The 23624-nt window shown below is 45.0% G+C and overlaps 1 protein-coding gene across 1 annotated transcript in view; it reads right to left on the bottom strand.

The window, feature by feature from the left end:
• The window catches only part of LOC120950230 (uncharacterized), a 107612-nt gene extending 85404 nt beyond the window's left edge, over positions 1–22208 (bottom strand). Inside the window, exon 1 of the mRNA XM_049605494.1 lies at positions 22054–22208. The gene's annotated coding sequence lies outside the window, so the exon portion shown is untranslated. The remainder of the gene's footprint in view (positions 1–22053) is intronic.
• Between the last annotated feature and the right edge of the window lie 1416 nt (positions 22209–23624).

Genomic DNA, 23624 nt, shown 5'->3' with positions numbered 1-23624 from the left:
TGCTGTGTGTCTGTGTGTGTGCGAGCGACTGTTTGCATGTATAGGAAGTTGAGGAATGCTGTTCCTGAGCCGTTCCAGGAAAATGTTTCGAAGCTTTTTATCCCGGTTTAACGACGTTTTAAGCGCTGTTATCAATAATGGATCGGTTAATGGAATGTTTAAAAAAAAATGATGCCAAAGAAACCATCAATCATGGTTCCGTTTATTGAAGTAGATTGAGGGGGCTTTCTTTGAAGGCATTACGGAGAAACATTAAAGAGGCTTTCACCGTTTTTTTTAAATTTGTTAAAAAAAGTAAAAAATTCTTAATGTAGTATAACACCAACAACTACGCATCAAAACACTAAGCAAAGAAAGTGATCATCAACAAACTCCCGGATGAATTGAACTTTATTTAACCCACTTCACTTAAAGTAGGAAGAGCTATTCCCATGTTTTTTATACACTATTTAAAAACCCATAAAACACCGATCCGAATAAGACAAAACCTGTATCGGATATCCTTTCAAGTGCAGCATCAAAGCAAATGTGATAAAATCTCTTTAAAATTCCGAAACCAACTCTACTCACATCGATCGCCCAACAGCACCGACCCCTTCAACGTATCAACCACCAGTATCGCCTTCCAGCCATAACAGCAAAACAACCGGCACTCTAGCAGAACAGCTTGTCTCGGATGTTTCCGGATTAAATGACACAGCACCCGCGGGTCCGGATGCAAAGGCAAACCGGCGTACGCTACGGGTACGGTTAGGACCCCCGACTTTCTCCCAAGCGACACCCGCGAAACATCCGCGAGTGTCCATTTTGATGTTTCACAGGTTTAACAAAATTGACGGCGAAAGCTCGTAGAAAGTAGTGCACAACCAACACACACACACACACACACAAAAAACCCTTCTCCGATTGGCAAAAGCAAACCGAATCCTTTTGGTGGAAAATGCGAAAAGCATCCGATTTTTATTTCCCCTTGCAGCGGAGGACGCAAGCGGTCCGCATTCGGGCAGAAAGTGATTTTTAATTCACTTAAAAGCATTTCGTGCCAGCAACGTTTTTGGATATTTTTTTCTTTCTTCCCTTTTATGCGTTCACATCGAATTTCGATCGAAACCGATTTGCAGTACTGATGCGCGTTTGTGTGTGTATGTGTGTGGGTTTCAGTTGTGCCGTCTTCAACTGGTGGCAGATGAAACGGATGAAAGAGTTTTAAGATTATTTCTCCCGAAAAGGGAATGTGAATGATATTTTGCGTAACTGTTTGGATAATTGGGTAAGATTTGCGCGAAAAATGTTAAAAGCAGCTCATGTTTTTGGGAATTTTCGATTCCATATCCACAGAATAGCGAGTGAAGCTTTCAGTAGCTATGTCCATGGAAGTATAACCCTTTATTAAGTACAGGGGTTTTCAGGGATTTTTGTAGCTGTAGGACATTTGATTGACTCTTTAATGTGATAGGAGTTGGAATTTATAACACCCTTTTTGGCAAATCCAATAAGAATTCCAACAGTACCTGTCCGAAAAGCGTGGTTTTGAGTCTAATTACCATCATATAAAGTTCACTGCTCGTCAGAAAAAATCAAGGAACTGTCACACCACTATCACCAACAGAACTCCTGAAAAATACTGTAAGAGTTGTTGAAATTTTGACTGTATAAAATGGCCTAAAAGCTCATATGCAATGCATAAATCCAAACAAATCGAAATAAATCCAAGCAAAATACCATAAAACACCGCTCAAACAGTCCAAACGAGACTTCCAGCAAGAAATGTCACCAATGCAATGCTTATCCAAACAACATCAACTTAAACGTACGTTAAAGAATGCGTCACTTCAACCAACTCCACCGCTACTGTGCATTAACCAGCCAACCGATCGGCACCGGAGGATGACCTATGGCCGTGCGGGCAAAAGTGTCCATGGGGCATGGATCAACCACATCGCACCTCACACACCGTGCGGCCACTGAACTATGCCGGCCACAAACACTCTCAAACACGTACACATGCACACACACACACACATACACATACATCACAACTCTCAGCACAACCAGCGGAAACCGGAGAAGTGTTGTTGCCTCACGCCCGACGTTAGGTGCCGGTGCGAAAGTTGAACTTGAATGGAGTTGTTTGAGTGTGTGTGTGTGTGTGTGTGTGTGTGTGTGTGTGTGTGTGTGTGTGTGTGTGTGTGTGTGTGTGTGTGTGTGTAGCACTTGGTGGTTTTCTTGGGCAGAGTAGAAAGTTTCCCATTTGCCTCCACGCTTGAAGCCTTTCAGTAGGCTTTAATGCGACGTTTAAGATACACTCCAGCACTTGAGAGGAATTGCTTGCTGCCGTTGCAAACAAGTGCGTTTGCTGGCATAATAGCTTTGTAGCATAAGGCAAGCACCTCATTACAGTGACATTTTACATCGAATTCAATTTATTACCCTTTTACCATTCCACTCCTTTCACTGGAGCACTGGTGAGCAGTCCCCGGCTCACTTTAAAATCGGCAGCAGCAAGCATGTAAAGCCACCTTATCTAATTTATTCGGCCTCCACTCGTTCGCTCGTCGCTGCAAAAATTGCTTTATGACGATGGTTTGTCTCGTAAAGCCACTGGCTGGTGGTACGTTCCACGCACTACACAAGCTGCTTTAAAATTTGCACCCAAGCCCAATGGAACACACCCATGAAAAAGGGGAAAAAGATAGCCTAAATTTCAACAACAAAAAATCGTGTCTGGTTTTACAGTTCCCACAACCTGTGTACTCTCTTTTGGTGTGCTTTGTTTTTTTGGAAGCCAGCCCAATGTTGTTTTTTCTCTCCCTCTAGCCCTCCGGTTAACGAACCAAACCGAGAGCGTTGCCTTTTATGGGAATGAGTTGCCGTGGCATATGCTACGGTATGAGCGAAGCATCTTCCTTTCCTTCGAGGAAGTGCAAACTCGTTTCGCAAGTATAATGACCACACCAGGGGCGCGGTGAATCGATACTGTGTCTGGGAGCACTGGGGTCTGGGAGGCACTGGCAGACAGAGCCAGCCGGGCTGAAGCTTCATAAATCTTCAATATGTTTGCAAAAGTGTAACAATGTGTACATGGCTGATGTGCGCGTGGGTGAACGGGTGGGAGTGGTGATCGGGTTTATGACCAGACGCGCTAAAGCGCTTGTCGATACTTTCTTGTTTATGGTCGGCCACTAACTTGGGCGGTCGGTGTCGCTTTTCGAATGAATTTGAAGTTTCTGTCTGTCGGAAAACTCGCTTGGTTATGCCGTTGTCTGTTTATGGTAATGTCAGTAGCAAGTTATAAATAAATTATCCTTCACGTTGTAAGTAGCTTAAGTATTAAAGGATGAGTGAAATTTATTTTTTATTCATGTTTTAGGTATTTGTATGTTTATGGAAAAAAGGATAGGCTGATTTCTGTTGAAACAAAAATATATTTTTATTTAATTGCTCAGAATCGCTACACGCGTGGCTCATAGAATGTTTGAATCATGCAGATGCTTGCTTAGTCACTCTAAAGGTGACTTTCATCTAAGCAAATAATTATAATTAAATTTGCAACATATTAGATGTTCTTTATATAAAAAATCCATTAAAATTATATGAAAGCTTAGGCTCTTAACAAACTAGAATTAAATTGTATGACAATGTTTCAGTATTAAGGCCGGGCTACATTGATCGTACTCGCAAGCGTAATTTTGATTTTCACTAGCGCATCTGGCGGTGGCTGACCGAAGCATTTTGCCAAACAATTTGGAGCTGCTCCAGAACATACGTTATTTTTCCATATTTTTAGCTTAATTCGGAGGAGAAAAGTTCTGTAAAACGTAGATACACATGTTTTGCACGCATTGCATCCATTTTTGCAATGGAAAACGATGGAAAAACTACTTAATTTTGAGATCCGGCATAACCATTCCCTGGATGACCAAAAATAGCTTCCACCAGTCGCCGCCAGATGCGCTAGTGAAAATCAAAATTACGCTTGCGAGTACGATCAATGTAGCCCGGCCTTTAGAATAACAAAATTTGATTGAATAAATTGAACTTCATACTCAATATCCATCAAACAACAATACATAAATCTTCAAATATAAGTTTCTTTAAATGTTCAAAAGCTCTACCAAAAACCGTTTAGCTTAAGTTGCGCTATAAGCTATTTAAATGAGCTAACACAATCCCGTAATGACGATTGTTTTCCAATTGCAGCCATTATGATGGAATGAAATTCCAAATTCCCCCTCCAAGCGATTGGCGCCATTTTCCACGTACGAACGTACGCTACGCTGCACGCAAGCAGAATGCGAAAAAAAAAGAATCACTACCAAACGCGTTTACAAGGGGCATCCGAAATAGAGAGCACGCTGCGCCATTTCCGAACGGCGTGTACCGATGAAGCTCTAAATCAATATTACGATTCTTCCACCAGCTTACATAAAATCACAACGTGTAGCCCGTTGGCTACCCATGCTCCAAGTGCCTGCCACAGCGTTTTGGGGTCGGTAGAGCGCGGAACTTACGTAGATACACACTTCACCGTACCGGAACCGTACCGTACCACATCCACACACGGGTACTTCATCATTGACATCGAACCAGACGGAATTTCGAACTCCCGGAAGTCGCTCACTCACCAACTCCGCACGGGGAAGGACTAGTAAGGATGCTTCTGTAGGGGGTGTGTTTGCTGCGAATACTTGAACAGCAGCACCAGAGTGAAAAGCGTACAAATAGTACGTCCAGAGCAGTAGAACGTCTTACCGCCATCACTGTCTAAAGGCTGCACGTAACACGTATGGCAAAAGGGCTCACCAAAACGAAACCAAACGATCCAGGCGAACTGTCGAACGGATCATTCAAAGCGTGCCGTCAGCGTACCGGGAGGCCGTTTCAAATATGCGTGCCTGATCCTGCCCGAAAAGGGGTAGCCTAGTTGGTGTACTTGCTTTTTTGTTCGTGACTTCAATTTCTTCTAGCGAAATTCAGTGTCTGTTCCAAAACGTTCAGAAACGGATTCATTTCCGCTTCGGCATAAACAAGATGCTTTATACCTAGACCTGGCTGCCCGGAATGTGAAGTGATGCTAGTGTACCGGGTGAGTGAAGTGAGCGTGCAATGCAAACCCGTAAAAAGGGATTTGATTTTCTGAGCACATTTACAATCGTCTCGGTGAATGCGTTTTGTGACCAAGCTCTTGATCCATGATCGTAATTTACTGCTGATTTATCGGCATGACGTTTAATAAAGCCGCTCAAGCCAGCAATTGGCAGCAAAGTAGGGTTCGTTTAATAAATCTATCACTCACAAGGTTTTATACCACTAAAGGTAGGGAGTACTCTTACTGTTAGTAAAACATTTAAAGTTATTTACGTTTCCACACATCACCCGAAACCTTCAATGAATAATGTTAATTAAATATTTTTAGTACAAAACCGAGCTGTCTTCGCACATCACCACATCATTGCCTGGCGAGTGTCAAACACTTTAAAACAATTAGCGCAACGCAAATTGAATGTTCACCGGGGGTGCAGCAGGCAAACAGGTGCTTATTTCATCAATGTTAATGCGCATCCATCAATTAGCTGACATTTCAATGAAAAATTAATTAACACGCCATGGCACCCGGAATGCTCTCCATACCGACGGAGTGTATGCATCGATCAAACGGTCGTTTGGTTGACTAACTACCGCTCACAATTTGTTTCGAAACATTCACGCTATGCAGGCATGATGAGGCACACAGTTAAATACCAAAGCTACTAAAAGGAGCAGAATATTCATCTTAAACCATTCGACAAAGGGTAAAAATGGAAACTTTCAGCCAGTGTTTCTACTCTGCTGTACAATGGATGATAGAAAGACGTTTTTCCTATGCATTCCCAAGGTAGGAATGCAATACATTGGGGCGTAGGTACGTTCCAATGCATCACCGAGCACCTTATTGTGCAAAGAAAGTGATAAATTGCGTTTCATTCTTGAAAGCACACATACACACTGCATGACTTTGGCTTCAGGATGTGAGGGAACTTTATCCATCTAAAAACTTGAAAATAAAAGCTCCATTGTGCTTCTTTTCCGTAGATAAAACTGATGATGATGATGATGGTGATGAAAAGCAAACAGCTTAAACATTTCTCAAACGCACTGTATCCGACAGGTCTCTGTGGTGCATTTTTGAAGTGCTGCATCCTGCAACTGTTCTGGCGCGGTTGCGTGCCCCGATTTTTGCTTTTAGCTGTCTATCATCGTGGTGTGGTGCATATTTACACTTAAAATACTGCACCAGCAGGAAGTTTTGGTGATTAATCAAACGTATGATTCATAGTAGGCATGGGCAAAACGATTCTTTTCACCGAACGCGAACGAACTAGTTCGCTCACCAAAAAGAACCGAACGCGAACGACGATTCTTTCGTTCTTTGTTTCATGGGGTTTTTATTCACAAAAAACGCTCGTTGTCTTTTTCATTTACCCACCATAGACGCATACTGTAGCCAAAGAAGTACTCATTCTGCGGTTGAAACCAATAATTTAAAAACATTAAACACTCGACTGATCTGGTCAACACAATCCATCGCAAAACCGACCAAAAACTAGCATGTAAAAAACTAATACGAGCAAAAATGTCTCCTGCATATATTGTACCCCATGCCTTATACACACTTAAGGATTCTATTTTAAAAAAAAACTACTTAAATATGGATCAACATGATGAGCGCAATCAATTCAGTTCAGTTTATTCGCGAACAATGACAAATCCGTTTGAACGGGCTCGATCTATTGAATTGTATAGGTATAATGTCCATACCAACAGAACACAGATCGAACACAAATGAGCCAGTTCGAACGCGTTCGATGAATTCAGTCGTATAGATACGATTTCCACACCAACAGCACACGTATCGAACACTGCTGGACAAATTCGACGGCGTTCGAGGAATTGAGTTGTATGGGTACGATTTCAACACCAACAGGGTACATTTTGATCTCTGACGACCCGTTCGCACGGTGCGAGAAAGAGCGAGAAAGCAATGGCTGGTATTATTGAATCCGTTCGTAGCGGGAACGTACGGCGCTCACATGAAATTCTAGGGATGGCAACACATTTCTTGAGCCCGCTCCTACAACGCCGCGGTGAATAACTGTAGCAACCATCTAGTACGTTAGGAAAATGAGTGTCGGGACGTACGCCGCCGCTACGAACGGATTCAATAATACCATCCAATATGATTTTGCACGTTTCATTACATTGGCTGGTATTATTGAATCCGTTCGTAGCGGCGGCGCACGTCCTGACACTCATTTTCCTAACTTACTAGATGGTTGCTACAGTTATTCACCGCGGCGTTGTAGGACCGGGCTCAAGAAATGTGTTGCCATCCCTAGAATTTTATGCGAGCGCCGTACGTTCCCGCTACGAACGGATTCAATAATATCAGCCATTACATTTATGTGAGCCGTCGAACACTGAACGGAACGTTCGAACGCGTTCGGTGTAGTCAGTTTCTTCCAAAAGTCCTGGTCGTTCTTTTTGCTAAGAACCTCGTTCGTTCGTGCACTTTACCGAACTGTTCGAACGGTGCGATTCTCGTTCATTTTACACATGCCTAATTCATAGTGTGGCAAAAAGAACGACGTTGGTTTTGTCTGTTTTTGTTAGAAACGTTTGCATCTCCCGTGAAGGCACCGATGGGATCGTCTTCACGTTTCAGAGTCTTTTTAAAGCGACAAATGAGTGGTTGATGTAGTTGTGAAAGCAATAAATCATAATTATTATTAAATGGAAAATAGAAGATGAGCAACATTTTTTTTTTGTAATAAAGTTTCACAGCAACATACGTTTTTGGACCACCAAGCTCAGCTGAAACCTGTTCTTCAGCATGATCACAGCTGACTTGCTTACTTCGATTACTTGAACGATTTCAAAACACATTTGCGCAACCCATATACCCAATAAAGCAACGAAAAATTACACATTCATAGAAAACAAGATGCCCCTTTCACTGACACAAACATGCTTCCCCAGCAACGTCATGACTGCAGGCCTTTTGTCGTACCATTTTGTCCCTTTTTTGGAGGGACACGGGGGGGGGGGGGGGGATTTGAAATTGTCAACCTCATTGCAGCTGCACCCGACCAACCAGCTCAATCGCTGGGAAACTTACAAGCGATCATCATACATTGCTTGCATCCCGTCCAAACATGCTCAGACGACGCGGAAGTAAACGTTTGTTCGTGTGTGTGTGTGTGTGTGTGTGTGTGTGTGTGTGTGTGTGTGTGTGTGTAGTACGAAACGCAAAACCCGCTTCCGGAACTGGAAGAAGCGTAACTGCAAGACACGGTCGGTTGCCTGGCAGGAGAGAGTGAAGTAAATCAATATGCAATCGTTTCTGCTGCTGCTGCTGCTGCTGCTGCTGCTCCAAAGTGGTGGCACTATCTGTATGAGAATATGTGTGTATTGACAATTTGAAGCACAAATGGGTATTTTTCATTGATATGAGATTTCGGGAGGCAAAAAGAGAAGTATAGAAAGGAAGGAAAGACATGCAGGATAAAATTGCACCACTTTAGATAGAGCCCGCTGCCTCGCCCGGGCAAGATCATGATGCTTCGATTATTGAGAAACAATGCCAAAAGTGCTGCCGTATATGTGTGTGTGTGTGTAGGTCTACCGTTGCAAAGTGCAATATTGCCATTGTTATCCTGACTGCAGTGCAGTATGCATTTCATTATGCATTGGCCCATGATTATGATTGCATGTGCAGGGGTAGATTGCAAGCCAAAATGGGTAGAACAATGTATCCGAGACAGTCCAATGTGCCGCTACCGTCTCCACTGGATGGATAAAATGCAACCCAGTCTGATTTTACGGCACCACCCACTTGGGAAGTAGAGAGACAGACAGAGAGAGAGAGAGAGAAAGGTAAGCAGGTGCAGCAAACACGAATGACAAACATACAAGGTAATAATACTCTATTACTATTACACTCACAAAACCACCTCCCGCCAACCATTCGCAGCATGGTGGAGCTTACTGTCGAGAATTGCCCGTAGGCAGGGCGCTTTGTTTGAACTTTTAATTGCCTGTGCTGGGCCGTAAAGCAAGAATTATTTCGCAGCCCCATTCGCCCCACGGTAAGATGGATCGTATCGCTGTAATCGCAAACTAACCAGCAGCAAAGCAAGGGGGCAAGTGCAGTTTGAAGGCAGCAGCAGTAGGAAAATTCAATTACACACACCACAAAAGCATGCGGGCAAGCAGTAATGGGGCAGCTCGCAACAGCATGTGTCAGCACATGCCAGTATGTTGGGCTCGGACGGGGTGGCTTCGCTTATGCACCAGTTGGCAAATGAATTTCGAGTGTAAATTGAGCAAAAATGGAAATTTCTAGCTGGGGATAACAAAAAAAAATGCTCCACCGAACGGAAGCTTCCTGGTGCTACAGTTTTTACTTGCAGCTAAAATCGCACTATGCAGAAAGCGTTGGTAGTTGGATCGATTTCATTGGACGTCTGTTCCTGTATGTGTGCAAATATAAAAAGCGAGTGAAAAATGCCACCCCAAACGTGTAGGATTTTGTTTCAATTTCTCAAAATCCTTTATTTCGAGCGGCGAGAGCTTTGGCCGAGCGTTCTGCCTCCGCACACAAAATGGACTGAAATGCAAAGCTGTGTAAAACGCTCGTTTACCGGTGACACACGAGACACATAGCGAAACGTTCGTCCAAAACTGTCCCAATGTGCCTCTGGGCTGTAGGTAACCGTGTGTGTGTCTGTGTCCTGTGTGACTATGGTAACGCGCACAGCAATCCAGTGCTGCGTGAGACAGTGCTGGGCTGTTGGCGAACCAAAAAAAAAAACGACTTTCAAAATAAAAGAGCAAACAGATAAAATGATTTTTCAGCGAAGTATTCCCAATTTTTTTTGGTAGCACATTTTTGCTCAAAAGCTCGCGCAAATCAGTGTGCAAAGGAAGACATTAAACCGGATACATCTCACATCACGGGTGCGCGTTCAGCGTGGTGGCCAACCAACTAAAGGTGAGCAGACAGAGGACATCCGAGACATGCGAATATTTGCCGGTCTCCTTTTTTTTTTGGTTTTTTTTTTGCCGGTTTTATTTTAGTAATCTAGATTCAGAATAGCATTTTAATGTTTGTTTGACGTGGGAGGAAGCAAAAAAAACGAAAACACCACAGTGTGCACGTGCCAGTATTTGTCGTTGCTAGGGCAAGTGAAAATTGAAACGTTCGTACGTACCGTACACGTGCCTTAAAATGGTGAGGACGAAAATGGTGCACCGTCGTGCACACCGTTGTGCTCGTACACACCACCGCGTGCATTATGGTGCGGGCACAATTCAACGCTAAACGGTAATGCCACTACACTGGAATAAGATGAGTACACCACACCAAAACTGAAAGAAAAAGAAACGTGACAGGCTTTTTTCTTCTGCTCGTTGCTGCTCATTCATATACATTGCATCAGACGCAAATCAAATAAAGCATGAAGCGAAGAGGCAAATGTCTCCATTGTGTTGCTTATCAGCGATGAAACGGACGAAACAGAGGCTGCGAGTCAATGTGTGTGTGCTTCTACTACCACTACCATCACCACCACCACCATTCATTCGCTACAATACAATACACCCCTGGGACGGCCTGCTTTGATGGGAAGGGGCAATAGTTTTCACAAAAGCCTACCAGCAGGCTGAGCTACCGGGCGTCTCCATCGAGCTTTGGTGCCGTACTGTAACAGGAAAAATGGCTGCTAACGATGGGCTACCGTTCTGCTGCTGCTGCTGCTGCATATGGAAAACATTCTCTCTCTCTCCTATAGTGCCACTGATATTCGAACAGTGATTTGATGTGAATAGAAACCCCCACCGGAGCCCGGGCAGGCAGGCAGGCAGCCCGAACCAGTGAGCAAAATAAATATAGAATGCATCTTACACGCTCTGCGGATTGCATACACAACGGGCCTGAGCGGTGAAGGTGCGCAGTATGGTAAAGCGCTTACCGATGGCATGGTACCGATGGCAACCCGGGGCTGTTTCCCCCTTTAGTTTGCTCGAAACACGGTGGAAATTGTGCACCGCATCGCATCACGCCCGGGATGACAGGGCTGGGCGGGCCCGGGAGACAGCTGTTGACAGCGCATGATACGGTGCGGTACGGTGTGCAGTTGCAATTTTGTCTTCCTGCTGCCGGCAGTACCATCGGAAGCAAGAATAAATGGCCAAGCAAATTGACTTTATTATCATATTCGCAAGATCATTCGCACAGCGTGTGCCGCCGGTTGCGTCTTTCCGTGCGCGATGATTTCTGTGGGGAATTGCTGCTGCTGCGGAGCACTCTTTCTGTGCGAGCCGTAGCTATTCTTTGAGAATATGATTGCTAAATATTGGTGGAAATTTTGCTGAAGGTCAAAGAAATAGTTTGTAAAAGTAGTAAGTAAGTAACATGAAAAGTTGGAATAATATTTAGCATGCTATAATTGTATAGAAACCGATGTTCAGCTATTGTATGGTCATTCAAAATGCATTATATATTATTATATGTATCTTTTTATTATGTACCATAGAATTTGGAGCTTTATAAGTGTTTGTTATTATTGAAAAGAATCACTTCGCCCGATTGCGTCGGCAAACTAATCAATGCTCTAGCTTAGAATTATGGCATTGTTTCTTCAAGCGGTTCCAAGAAATGTTCAAGACTTGATACACATAAAAAGGCAGCAACTTTTTCAAGATTTCAAGAACCACGAGTGAACCACGATACTCAGGAAAATTCATTTTTCCGACGTATGTAAGCATATTTTGTTCTATCCTTTCCTTCATGACATTGTACACCTTCGCACTAGCCCGCGCGCATCCCGAAACTCCCGAACCCGAACCGAAGAATGCATGGTTGTGTCACCCGTGCTCCAGATCACATGGTTGGAATCTAATCTACCTGATGCGCCCTTGACGAAAGCAACAGCCGTGAATAGTTGTTTGATGGTTGCTGCTGCTGCTCAAGACGTGCCCGAGGTGAACTAAGAAACGCTAGAGCGATGTTGTACGTCCCTTTAACTTTTTTGGACCCCTTTTCACGAAACTGAACGCAATGCGCTGTGTCATTCCACCACAGATGCAGATGTTTGCGTCAAGTGGTTACAATAACAAAGACGCAGCCCAGTTTGGCCGTTACTTCAAATGCTGTTGTTGTGGAGAAATTGTTAAACATATTGTGTCCTTATCTTACGAGGGGAAGGAAGAAAAAACCGCCGCACACATTCCTAGAACATGCATGGCTGCATACTACTGTGGAACTATGGAGAAATACAGCAAAAAAGGATCACAAGATGGAAACAAACATCTACCGTCGGATGCCAACGCAAAGCAGGGCCATCTTTCTGCTGTCCTTTGTTGGATTAGCTCTTGAGACGGAAAAAGCTCAAACGAATAATGCAAAAGCAAACAATTTCTTCCCGAGTGGTGCTCCATCCGCTCGGAGGGTTAAGCAGTGCTATAAGCAGTGCATGTAATACCTTTCTTTTTTTTAGAAATGCGCGCAGATTTTAACATTTTTGAGTAGCACTGCTCAAACAAACCGTTCCATGATCCATATCTTACAAGAGTCCTGAAAATGAAATTTCATCCTCCGTTTTCATCCTCTTCCAATCCATACTATCCTCCCTGTCGTCCATCACGTTAGTTACCGTCTATAAATAGTGCCAATACTGTCCATACCTACTCGATCTCAACAGTCGTTTTCTCCCATTTCAAAAGCTCACTTTCATTCACTTTCGAACTGTCGAACGGCGTGACAGTTATCCGAACCCAGACCCTGCTCACAACCTTTGACAGAGTGCTTTAAAGCTGCCTCCAACCACCTTCGCTTGCAGCGTCAGTATTTTTCCTTCCTCCACAAACACAGCTGGTGAAATAAATCGCATTTTAAGCGCATTATCCCATCAGCGTGTTGTTGAACAAGCTTGAAAGGGTTCACTACACTATCGCCAACCGTCAAGATGATGTGCTTAGACAAGACAAGCTACAGCTACTGCTAGGAGCGCTGCTTATTATTGTACCTCGGTTTATAACTGTCCACCACGAATGGAGCCTCATTACTTATGTAGGCAATTCCGCTGAGTAGCTCCGGAGTAGTTGCCGGAAACCAGCTTCTTAACAGAGTTTATTGCCTTCACCGCCGGCTCCGCCGGTTTGGCGTTTGATTTCGCCTGCTTGGTTTCTTAAGGTACGCTCACGCGAGCGAGCAAACGAGCCTTTTACATCGGTACACCGGATGAAGGCGAGCATAAACTTGCTTTATTTATACGGCACTAGGCAAAGGGAATCTTTTCCGAGCGTCTTTGGCGCGGAGTGCTTCCATTCCCAGGGTAGCAAATGCTGCACGCGTTCCTTCATTTCCTGTGCATCAATTCGATACTTTATAGCGCATAGTGAAACTTCACTTCCTGCGTTCCGATTTGCGAGATGCGGTAACATTCGGCGAACTGTTCGTAGATATTTTGCTGTTGTCGGTGCATTGTTTTGCTTCCGGCTGGAATAAATTTGCCCTTGTTTTGTCGTAACGCAATGTAGAGCCCTTACCCGCAAAACAAAACATTCTTGATTCCCGGTATGTGAGAGCACGCACGTCATAAATGGATGAGCAAACACGTTGGAAGATGCACTTTGCCGTTTGAAGTTTCACATTGATATGCATGTTTCGGGCAGGATTTTAGTATGAAACTCCCCGAATGGTTTTGTGTCAGAGCTGGTTTTTCACGAAATTATCAGTTCGCAAACAACTTTTCTGAGCTATAGTGTACGCAATCTTCTGAGAACAAATGCGGCATACAAGGAGGAAAATGAAGTAAGACAAGGTATTTCAAAGTTGAGCAATGTTTGCCCCAGAAGCCATTGAGAGGAGGTATTAATTTCCATGAACTTTTGAAGCTTTTGTTTCCAATTCCACGTATTGTTTGGTAATTGTTTCCTTCTATCGACTTTGTTGCCTTGTAGAAGGGAAGCACAATACGATGCTAGTGCTATGGTTTTATCCGTAGCGTAATTTTGCGAAACTTGAAGACTGGTAATTAAAGCGAGCTTCCAAGTAGAGCATCACGGCCCAAAGCATCGACTCTTTGTGTGGATTCTTGAACTTTATAATTTTTTTAACAGTAGATGTATTGATAAATCAACCCAATATTCAATCATTATAGGGTTGTCTCTTGCTCATAGAATTTTTCTACATTTATTAAATAATAAATACTACAAGAATGCCTATCTGATGAGTCCTCTTAAGCTGGGTGACTGTCAAAGGTTTCCTCCATGGCAACGAAAAAAAAAACGATAAGCCCTACTTTAGATAGTTATATCGTACCCTTCCAACCAAAGCTAAAAATAGACTTCCCAAAAATATCGGCATTATATTCTTCAAAGATAATTCGAAGCGGTGTTCAAGGAAGCATTAGATAAGCTCCTGGTAATTACTTCTACCATCCGTCTAGAGTAAAGTGGCTTATTTACTGAGAAAAAGCATAAACCACCATCACCATGCCAACAGGACAGCCGATTGTAAACATTGCAAAAACACCCTCACAAACACACACACACACGCACACACGATTCAAGGAAGCTTCCCAAGCAGTGAATCAATTTCTCCGGTGTGGTTTTTAATCCAATAAGCGAATACACGCATCGTATCGCTAGACACTTACTCCACAAAGCGTCCCCACGTCCCAGCGACCGGTCGGCCGGGGTTCATAATTTATCCGATTTGCGCCAGAAAACATCATGCACCAAACTCCTTCTCCTTGTCCTTTTGTGCTTCGGCTAGAGCCAAGCCCCAGAACCGATCAACCTTCACACCCGGCGTGCCGCAGCATCCGCACGCAACACACACACACACACGCAGTACTCATTTCATTAAAATTCAAACAGATTATGGTGAGCCATCCCAAAAGTGATCAGCCGTAACGCGTTGACACGAATGTCAAGCACTGTGCACGAAAACTTTCTCTCGAACCCGCTCCTTCTCTCTCTCTCTCTCACACACACACAACCACGCTCTACCTCTTTCTCGTTCCATCTACACGCTCGCTCGACTAGATACACAATGAGGAAACTTTGTGTGCCTACAAGCAGGGGGGGAGAGGGGATCCCCCAAACCAACCACGCGTGTGTTTGGTGTGGGTGCGCGCGTGTTTGTACCAACCACAACGCAACGGACGCAACGTGACTCACATGGTAAGCGAGTTTTTGCCACTCGCTGCCACCACTACACGGTACGGCAAATATGTTTTGCCCGCGCAGATTCTCTATCAGCACGTCAGCACGCTTCCGCTTCCGTCCCTTGTCCCTTGCGACATCTCTGGCAAAAACTCCTGTCACCCCGGGCGAGTGGAAAGGGGAAACAGGAAATGGAAGCGCCCGGGGAAACTAACACGATGTGAAGGATGTTGGCCAAAGAGTTGGACCCGGCCGGCCGGTTACATCGGCGAAAGTGTAGCCGGTTAGGCCCGGCCTAACTTTGTCATTCTACTGTAATGAAGATGGTGCGGGGGAAGCGGGGGTCCTGGTGAATTCCTATCTCGTGCTTCCCTATCCGACAGTTCGCGGTTGGCCCAAAACCCCTGCGTTCCATCAGGATGTGTAAAACTTTTGTGTCAAGATGTGCCCGTTTCGCAAGGGTTTTGCGCTAAACTTGGGTCACCAAAGTGCACGTCCGCACGACGCACGGCGTACGACCGACCGAGCCATTGGAAGCCACTCGGTTCGAGAAGTTGCGGATCACGGTGATCCTCCTGTCAATGCTGGTCGTCGCATCGCTTTCGCAAGATAAGCCATACAGCCGTACAGCACAAGACGTTGCCATCGTCCTTGCCGTAAGCCGTGGGAGGACACATATTTCGAGCACCTCTATGCCCACTTGTGCCGAACAGGGCCGGCGGACGGGGAGGAGAAAACCTTCGCTTCAGCACAGGTCAAGTTGAGCACACCGTCCACTCGTCCACTCGCCCCGTGAGCCGTGCAAGAAATCGCACAAATCACGACCATCGGAAGATGTGGTCGCCTTGCACGGCAAAACTAATAAATTGCATACTTGAGTTGCGCTGAGCGTAAGGATAAGCTGCGTCCGTGACTGGGGGCAACGGTTTCGCGAGGACGTCCTCGGATGCGAAAACGCCGGGGCGCCAAGGCAACGACCTATGCGACAAAATTATGAAATCGTTAAACTAAATTAAAGTTACGACCGCTCGTCATAACTGGCCACTTAAAAGTTGTGATAAAGCAGTCGCCCGCCCGCGCAACACGGGGGGGGGGGAGCTTTGTGATGAGTGGCAGGGCCACTAACACACGACCATGCGGTGCGTCCGGCCCGGCCATCAGAACCCATCAGGTCCCAGGTGTATCGTAAGGTCGGTTTGGCAAAACGTTCGCTCATCCGCGGACACAAGCAGCTCGATGTTGCTGATGTATGCTCTCGGAAGATAGGTGGAGAGCGTCGTCTGAACACAGGGAAAAAAAAAACACACACACACAGATATCCAGAATTGTCAAGCATTGGCATTTTAATGGCATCCCGTCTACTCGGGGAGAGCTACGTACGCTTTGGGAAAGTTGGGAAGCTTTTTACCCACCCAACTTGACATGGAAGCCCTTTCCCGGGGCTTGCGCTACCTCCTGGCTGCACGATCTCATCATCGTAATCTTCACTGGCGCGGATGAAATGAAAGTCATTAAAGTTGGTCCAGGTCTTCGGGCAAGGATTGCGGTCACAAACCGGATCACAGGCGCTCACAAGCGGTGGGTTTTAATGAAAAATGTATTATCTTGCTGTTGCTCCCGCTAGCTCTAGTGTGGGGCCACGTTTTATGAGCAAGGCTTTTGATGCTGTAAGTGCGATCTTACACCGGTACTGATAAACGGGGTCAGAGCGTTTTACGACCACCGTGTGTGTGTGTGTGTGATGTAGTTTTGCGTTTTTGAAATTGTAATGCCTGGCACTACAATGGAGCTCGATCGTAAAACGCGCGTATGATGGCGCGAGGGCTCTGGTTTATCTTTTCTCCTAATCCTGGGCCGTGAATGGGGTTGCTAGAGATATAAATGTATTTCAATGATAGTTGATAAGAGTGTTCTGTGTGAGGGGGCAGTGCACTTGAAGGCGTGTACACTGCAGAATCTAGGTAATGTAATGTCCGCAAGTTATATTCATGTAGTTGTAGCATATCTGCTATACAGAACTTATTATAATACACACTATCAGCTATAGACACATTCGAAAGCCAAATCACACCATCGCAACACATACACACCCGGAAGAGCTCAGGCCACACCGTTCATATAAACACAATTGTGACACACTTTTCAGGACCAAACGAAACGTACATCATAAGCAGGATCATTTTTGCATTATAACCCAAAGCAGAAACAGTATATGAGTTAAACCCAAAACAGGAACCTAGTAACAAGAACCATCGTTCTTGTCAACAAAAGACAAACGTAACTAGCTGAGTGAAAACAATAACTTTCCAACATACAACCCGGAACCAAAGGTGCGAAACCTTTAACTTCATTTGAGTATAAATAAAATCAACTCCGATCATGGCAGGTCAGATTCGTTCGGACTGTCAGGATAGGACTATGCCCATCCTACATCTATCGACTTCTCATTTAAAGAGTTTAGTTATGTCCCCCTGTCCAAGGTAAGGCCTCTAAACTTCAACGTTTCCAGTAAGGGAAACCTCCTAAAGGTTTCTATGATCGCCTGGACGATCAAGTGTCGAAAGTCCGTTTCGAAACATGGCAATCATCCCAAAATCGAACAAACCGTGACTACCTCAAAACATACCACATAGTGTTTCGTTCTTATGTCTAAATCTGTTTGACATTTGTGGAACCCCAAATCTTCAATAAATATGCAACAACACATTTCAACTGACATCCATAAGTGTTGGCTGTCTTCAAACAGACATCTAATGCTTTAAAATCACTTTGAAACATGTCTCGTTCGCACGAGCGATGGCAACTAATCAGCATACTTTGCTGCTAGTACTTTATTGCCCGTCCTGCTTAGAACAAAACCATTCCCAGCTTCCAGCTTATCCGTCTCCTTGCACTACCAGTACCCTAAACTAAAAGCATTTTGTCAGTGCTAATGCATATGACGCCATTTCCATTCAAATAACGGCATTCTGATCCCTGACACTTACTACAGGGCATCAGACTTCCCTGCATTCCCCTCGCTAAGCTGCCGCGTTACGTTCGCTGCGTTACATGTTTGCCGAAAACTTTCAGCATGAGCGCAAATTTGAATTTTGCGTGACTTTCGACTATGTTGTTTGGTGGCACTTTGCCGGAACGGTCACGCTTCGTTGATTGAGCGCTCCGTTAGCGGTAGCTCACTTCCCGCTTCCCGCTCTAGCTGCTTTTGAGTGGCAGTCCCAGGAGCGTGTGTGCGCGCTCAATGAAGGGAAAGTTGTGTTTTTTCTTCTTTTTTTGGGTTTTGTTTCGTTTGTCATACATCATACTCCCGCTGGCGTTGAATTTCCCGCGGGAAATCAGGGCTACGATGTGCTGATGGCGATAACATTGACTTATGGTCGATTTACACGACGCTTGGGGTTGTGTGTGAGGGCAGGCGGGGAAGCAGGTGAGCAGCGATAGCAAATCATTCCGCTCACTAAATTAGCCATGTTTATTAATGTGTGTGACTTATGAATATGCCGAGCCGGGTTAATGCCGATCGGTGCTGCCAGCTTCGCTAATGGAGGGCTGGCAGTATTTGGAGGTGGAAATGCAAATGCAGTAGTTTATAATCATGAAGCTTTTTTGTTTATTGCAAGCTACCCTTTGGGTGCGATATAAATTAGCTGGCTGTGTTGGATGGAGCATCCAAAAAGGGCTTCCAAGAATTTATTGAATTTCAATATCGGTAGCTGATCTGCTGATCGATCAATCAGGCAGCATAATTTATGATTAATGGAACCAATTTCAAAAACGTTTTCAGTAATTATTTAAGCTCAAAGCGCTCAAGATTAAAGCTGACAAAACATAGCATACATTCAGGCGCTAGTTTGAAATGTGAAAACAAACCTTAAAGATTCAACATCTACTGTGAAATTCACTTCTCTCTCACAGAAATCTAAACAACCATTCGCCTAGTAAGCGTTATGAGCCACCCAATCAACACCACTACAATGTTCAGCCTCTGCCCTTCAGGAACGAAACTAATCGCTCTAGTCAAGCTGCAAGTACGGAGTAAATTTATAAGGTGTCAAACATAAGACACAAAGTGTGAACCATGTAAATCGACATGCAATCACCAAGCCATAGCCACCAGGCACTGCAAAATCCGATAAGAGCAGACATCCTCGAGATCCAGACAAATCGGGTAAACAGTCTCATCCTCAAAATCACTCAACCTGCTTTGACAAACGCTGCGACAACGTTCCATCTCGAGGGACCTGTAGTAGCTGTAAGATAGATTTACGTTTGAAATTACAATTGCAATACCAATTGGGATTTGGCAAGCAGAATTGCATCCTTCCCCCTCCAGCAACCGACAATCGGATCGTGCTGATAGTGTGCTGAAAGGCAAATCAGCTTATCCAGCAAAGCTGCGCTGCACTTGTGCACTCCTAGGTACACTCCCTTGCTGTACATTCTGTCAAGGCACTGATTGCTTCGGGGGATTGTACGCCCCCCGAAAGCGTCTCCTAAAGTTCGGTGTACGTTCCCGCAACGAAGCGCCCTCCATTATGAGCGCTGTATCGAGCTGGGATCGATTTTCGAACTGCGCGACGTGGAAAGTTTCGGGAATTGGAACCAGCATGTTCGTGCAGAGCGCGCGTTATCACAACACAACTATCGATGGAGCGGGAACGGAGCCGGGATGATCTTTTTCAGACCAGCACTAGCCACGGCAGTGCCGCACAGATTAGCGACTCACCCGGCGAATACAAGGCGGTCCAAATACGGTAACATCCGCTACAAACCTCTCAAATACAGACGTCGCACGCAGACAAAGCGGGCAAAACTTTATCGTCTTTTCCTAAAAAGGGCGTTCTGTTGCGGGATGGTACAATGCAAAATTGGAATGAATATTTTCCCCTCCAACGGGGCGAAAACTTTTCCCTGCGGTTGTGGGAACTTACAAGTCACCGCCAGAACAGTGAGCCGCTGCGGTAGGAAATGAACAACTGGCAGCAACGACAGCAACGACAGCAACGGCAGCAACACCAGCACAACTCTGCCCAAAACAGCCAAACAGCCAGAAACAATGCAACACCATCGAGTGCTGCAAAACAAAAAGGGTAAAGCCACTTGGGGGACAAAAGTTTGCCAGCCCCCTTTTGAGTGCTGCAACTGTTTGCAAGGCTTTGTTGCTGTGCTCGGTTTGCAACACTTGTTTATGGCTCTTGTGCTTTCGCTCGCCAACTTTGCAGCCAAACAGGGAAGACTAGAGTATCAGTTTTGTGTTTTATTCATCAATCATTGCCCTCAGGCGCTGGAGCATTTGAAATGTGCACACACACTCACATACACACCGAAGCACGCGTTTGGACCGGTTCTGCATTTGCAATTTAAATGTATTTCACTGTGCTTGATTTATGGCTAGGACAGCAGTTGAACCTGAATGGTGTGTAATCATTTTATAATCCTTTTTTATAGCATCACGCACTTTACAAGCCAAAGCGCACCCTTCCAATCATGTATTGGAAGTGCAAAATGAACGTCAATCCCTTCCCCCAAAGCCACGCTAAGCGTTCGATTCGGTTGGTTTTTATAACTCTATAACTTTTCACGGGGGCTTATCGGGCAGAGAGCAAATAATCGTAAAATCGTCACACCTATCCAGCAGTCACGGGTGTCAGGTGTGGTACCGTTTAGTGTCAACAATATTTTTCCGATTTATGATGCGTGCCGCTTAATGAGCAAACAACACACACACAGTGGACCAAGGCGTGTACTAAGCACTCTCCATCTCTCACACCAAAACTCGTAAAGAAAAATCAAATGACTGTGTTTATGTAGCATGCACACTTACGAACCAAGTTTGCCATAAACGGCACAATGGAAGTAAAAAGAGTGAGAGAGAGGGAAAAACCGGTATATGAGATAATAAATTTCAAGTGTACCATTTAATTGCGATTTGTTGCGCTTTCTATGGTTGCAAAAGTGCCCCCAAAACAGTCCGGGGAATAGATTGCGCCTCCAAACCAAGGCGTGAGGTGTGAAAATAATTGCCTCGATGTTGCTAGCAACGATCCATTCCCCAGCGCGGAATCCCCCAAAGCGCACAAGCTGGCCAAATTATTTAAGTGAAATATTTAGCAAAAATAATACGAGCATATTGGGATTTGCCAATGGTGCTTTGGGTCGTGGAAATGGGTAGGATTTGGTTTTGCAAAAATTGAGAGCATTCATTTGGAGCCGTTTTTTTTTTGTACTCGCTCTTTGTCGCTGAGTGTGGCTCCGCTACCATTTTGGGGGGCATAATCCTTAGCGCAAATTTATGACCACTTGCAAGGACGACCGTTCCCAATGGCTAGCCCCAAACCGGGCTGGTCAACCTGATAGCCCGGTTCTTCTATTTACTTCTATGCTCAGGTGCGTTTTGTGTACGATTCCCACCCAACCGGGAACCGGGTTGGCGGTTTGGCATGTAAATATTTAACGATCTCTTGGGCAGCTCAAAACAACGGAAACAACCACACACACATACAAAATCCTCCACAAAGCTTATTTTGCTTTTCGAGCTGCAAGGGACCTTTTGGATGGCAGTGGGGAGTTTTCATTTTTTGGTACTCTGCTCACATAAAGCCACACACACACACCTACCTCTCGTGCTCATTCCCAACAGCACGTTACAGCGCTGCGAATCGTGTAGGTAAGGACAGGAAGGTAAGTTTAAAAAAAGGGCGACAAGAAGAGAGCCATGAAACGGTGAAATATAAAAATAAGCACGCTCTTCGCTTATCGCAGCACCATCCTCAGTAGGATGATTGTTCGCCCGCCCCCGCCCCCCCTCCCACGCTGTGGGTTCTTTCGTTTAGCTTCACTTACATCACGCATCCGGGGATGGGACTTCTGGGGTCTGCGGGCAGCGGCCAGCGGTTTCGATAAACACGGACGGGCGTCGCGGTGCACGACGTTAACAGCTTTTACATGTCACTTGTTTGATTAACCATCACAAACACACACACACACACACAGGCACACATACATAAGCACTCCGTGGGGCTCTCGTTGTGTGTTGTTGTTTTTATTACTTAGTAAACTACACGCTTTTCCCACTGTCACGGCAAAAGGTTCGGGTTCCAAGGGGGAAAGGTTTTGTTTTTACTTCGTTTAACGATTCCAGCACATTCCTCCGTGTGTCACCTTAATTGAAAAGATAGGAATGGGCATATGAGTGTTTACTGCACACCCGTTACTTTGCTCTCAACTTCTGATCAGTGTAATATGACATTTCATTTATTTTATGAGTTCAAATTGTTTGCATAATTTGCTTATTTATTTGTTTTTTTAATAGTTTTAGCATTTTTTTTTTTATTTTTGACCAAAAAGTAACCAAAAACCAAATTTTAATACCAATCACTAAACCGATTAAATGGAAAAGTTGTATGCCCGCCCCTCCAGCACTACCTATTTGTTCCTCCAAAAGGGATCAAAATTAAATTATATTCCAATATCCTCCAGCTAGTCGCCCGATATCTCAAACCCAGCAGGCACGTGGGCCTTAAGACCGTTCGCCCATGCTTGGCACGGGGCACAGCAAAGAAAACCCCAAAGTAAAAAGGAAAAATAAAACCTTCACACGAATGATGGGCTGATAGATGATTCAATTTGCAATGCACCGCAACACACTGGGCGCCTCCACTCGTCCTTGTCCCTGTCGGCATGGGTCCTCCCACGACGGGCATCGACGGGAGCACCGAAAACACTGGAAATAAAATCAAATCCTACCCGGCTGCTACTAACACACTCCCACACACACACACACACCTCTACACACGCAGACACAAAAGAAGGAGAAGAGGAAATATTACTCCTCCACTGGCTTGGTGGGCCCCTCCCACTCTCGCAACCAGCCAACCCACCTTTTTTATGGTGTAATAAGACTCGGTACACAATGGAAAAACGATTTTCAATGGCAGCGTTGTAAGCGCTGGAGCCGCAAAGGGAAGGAAAAATCTAATCTTCACAAAACCATCCGATCGTAAAAGGTCGTAAGTCGTCAGCGAACACACAGACGCACACGTTCACACAACTACACGCTTATTACATGCGCGTGCACACACACACACACATACATTTATATTCATCCTCAAACAATAGAGCGGAGCGGTCACAGGGCTGTAACACAAGCTCGTAGAACTATTTTTTGCTTGTTTGCAGTGCCGCTCCGCTACCAGGATATTCAACAAATCAAGAGGACATCATCAACACACACCCATATACAGACACACACACACACACACACGAAGGCATCCAGAAAAGCGCACACTTGGATGCGTTTCGAACTTCATTTGTCCTCGCCATTGTACAATGTGCACATTCAACACTTTCTCTGCTGCCGGTCGTCGTACCATATAATCGTGGGCCCGGCACCGACCGCCCTGGCAAACACCTCC

Source organism: Anopheles coluzzii, chromosome 2, assembly GCF_943734685.1.
Source record: "Anopheles coluzzii chromosome 2, AcolN3, whole genome shotgun sequence".
NCBI classification, from domain to species: domain Eukaryota; kingdom Metazoa; phylum Arthropoda; class Insecta; order Diptera; family Culicidae; genus Anopheles; species Anopheles coluzzii.
The sequence above is the reverse complement of the archived record's forward strand: the minus strand, read 5'-3'. Positions and strand labels throughout refer to the sequence as shown.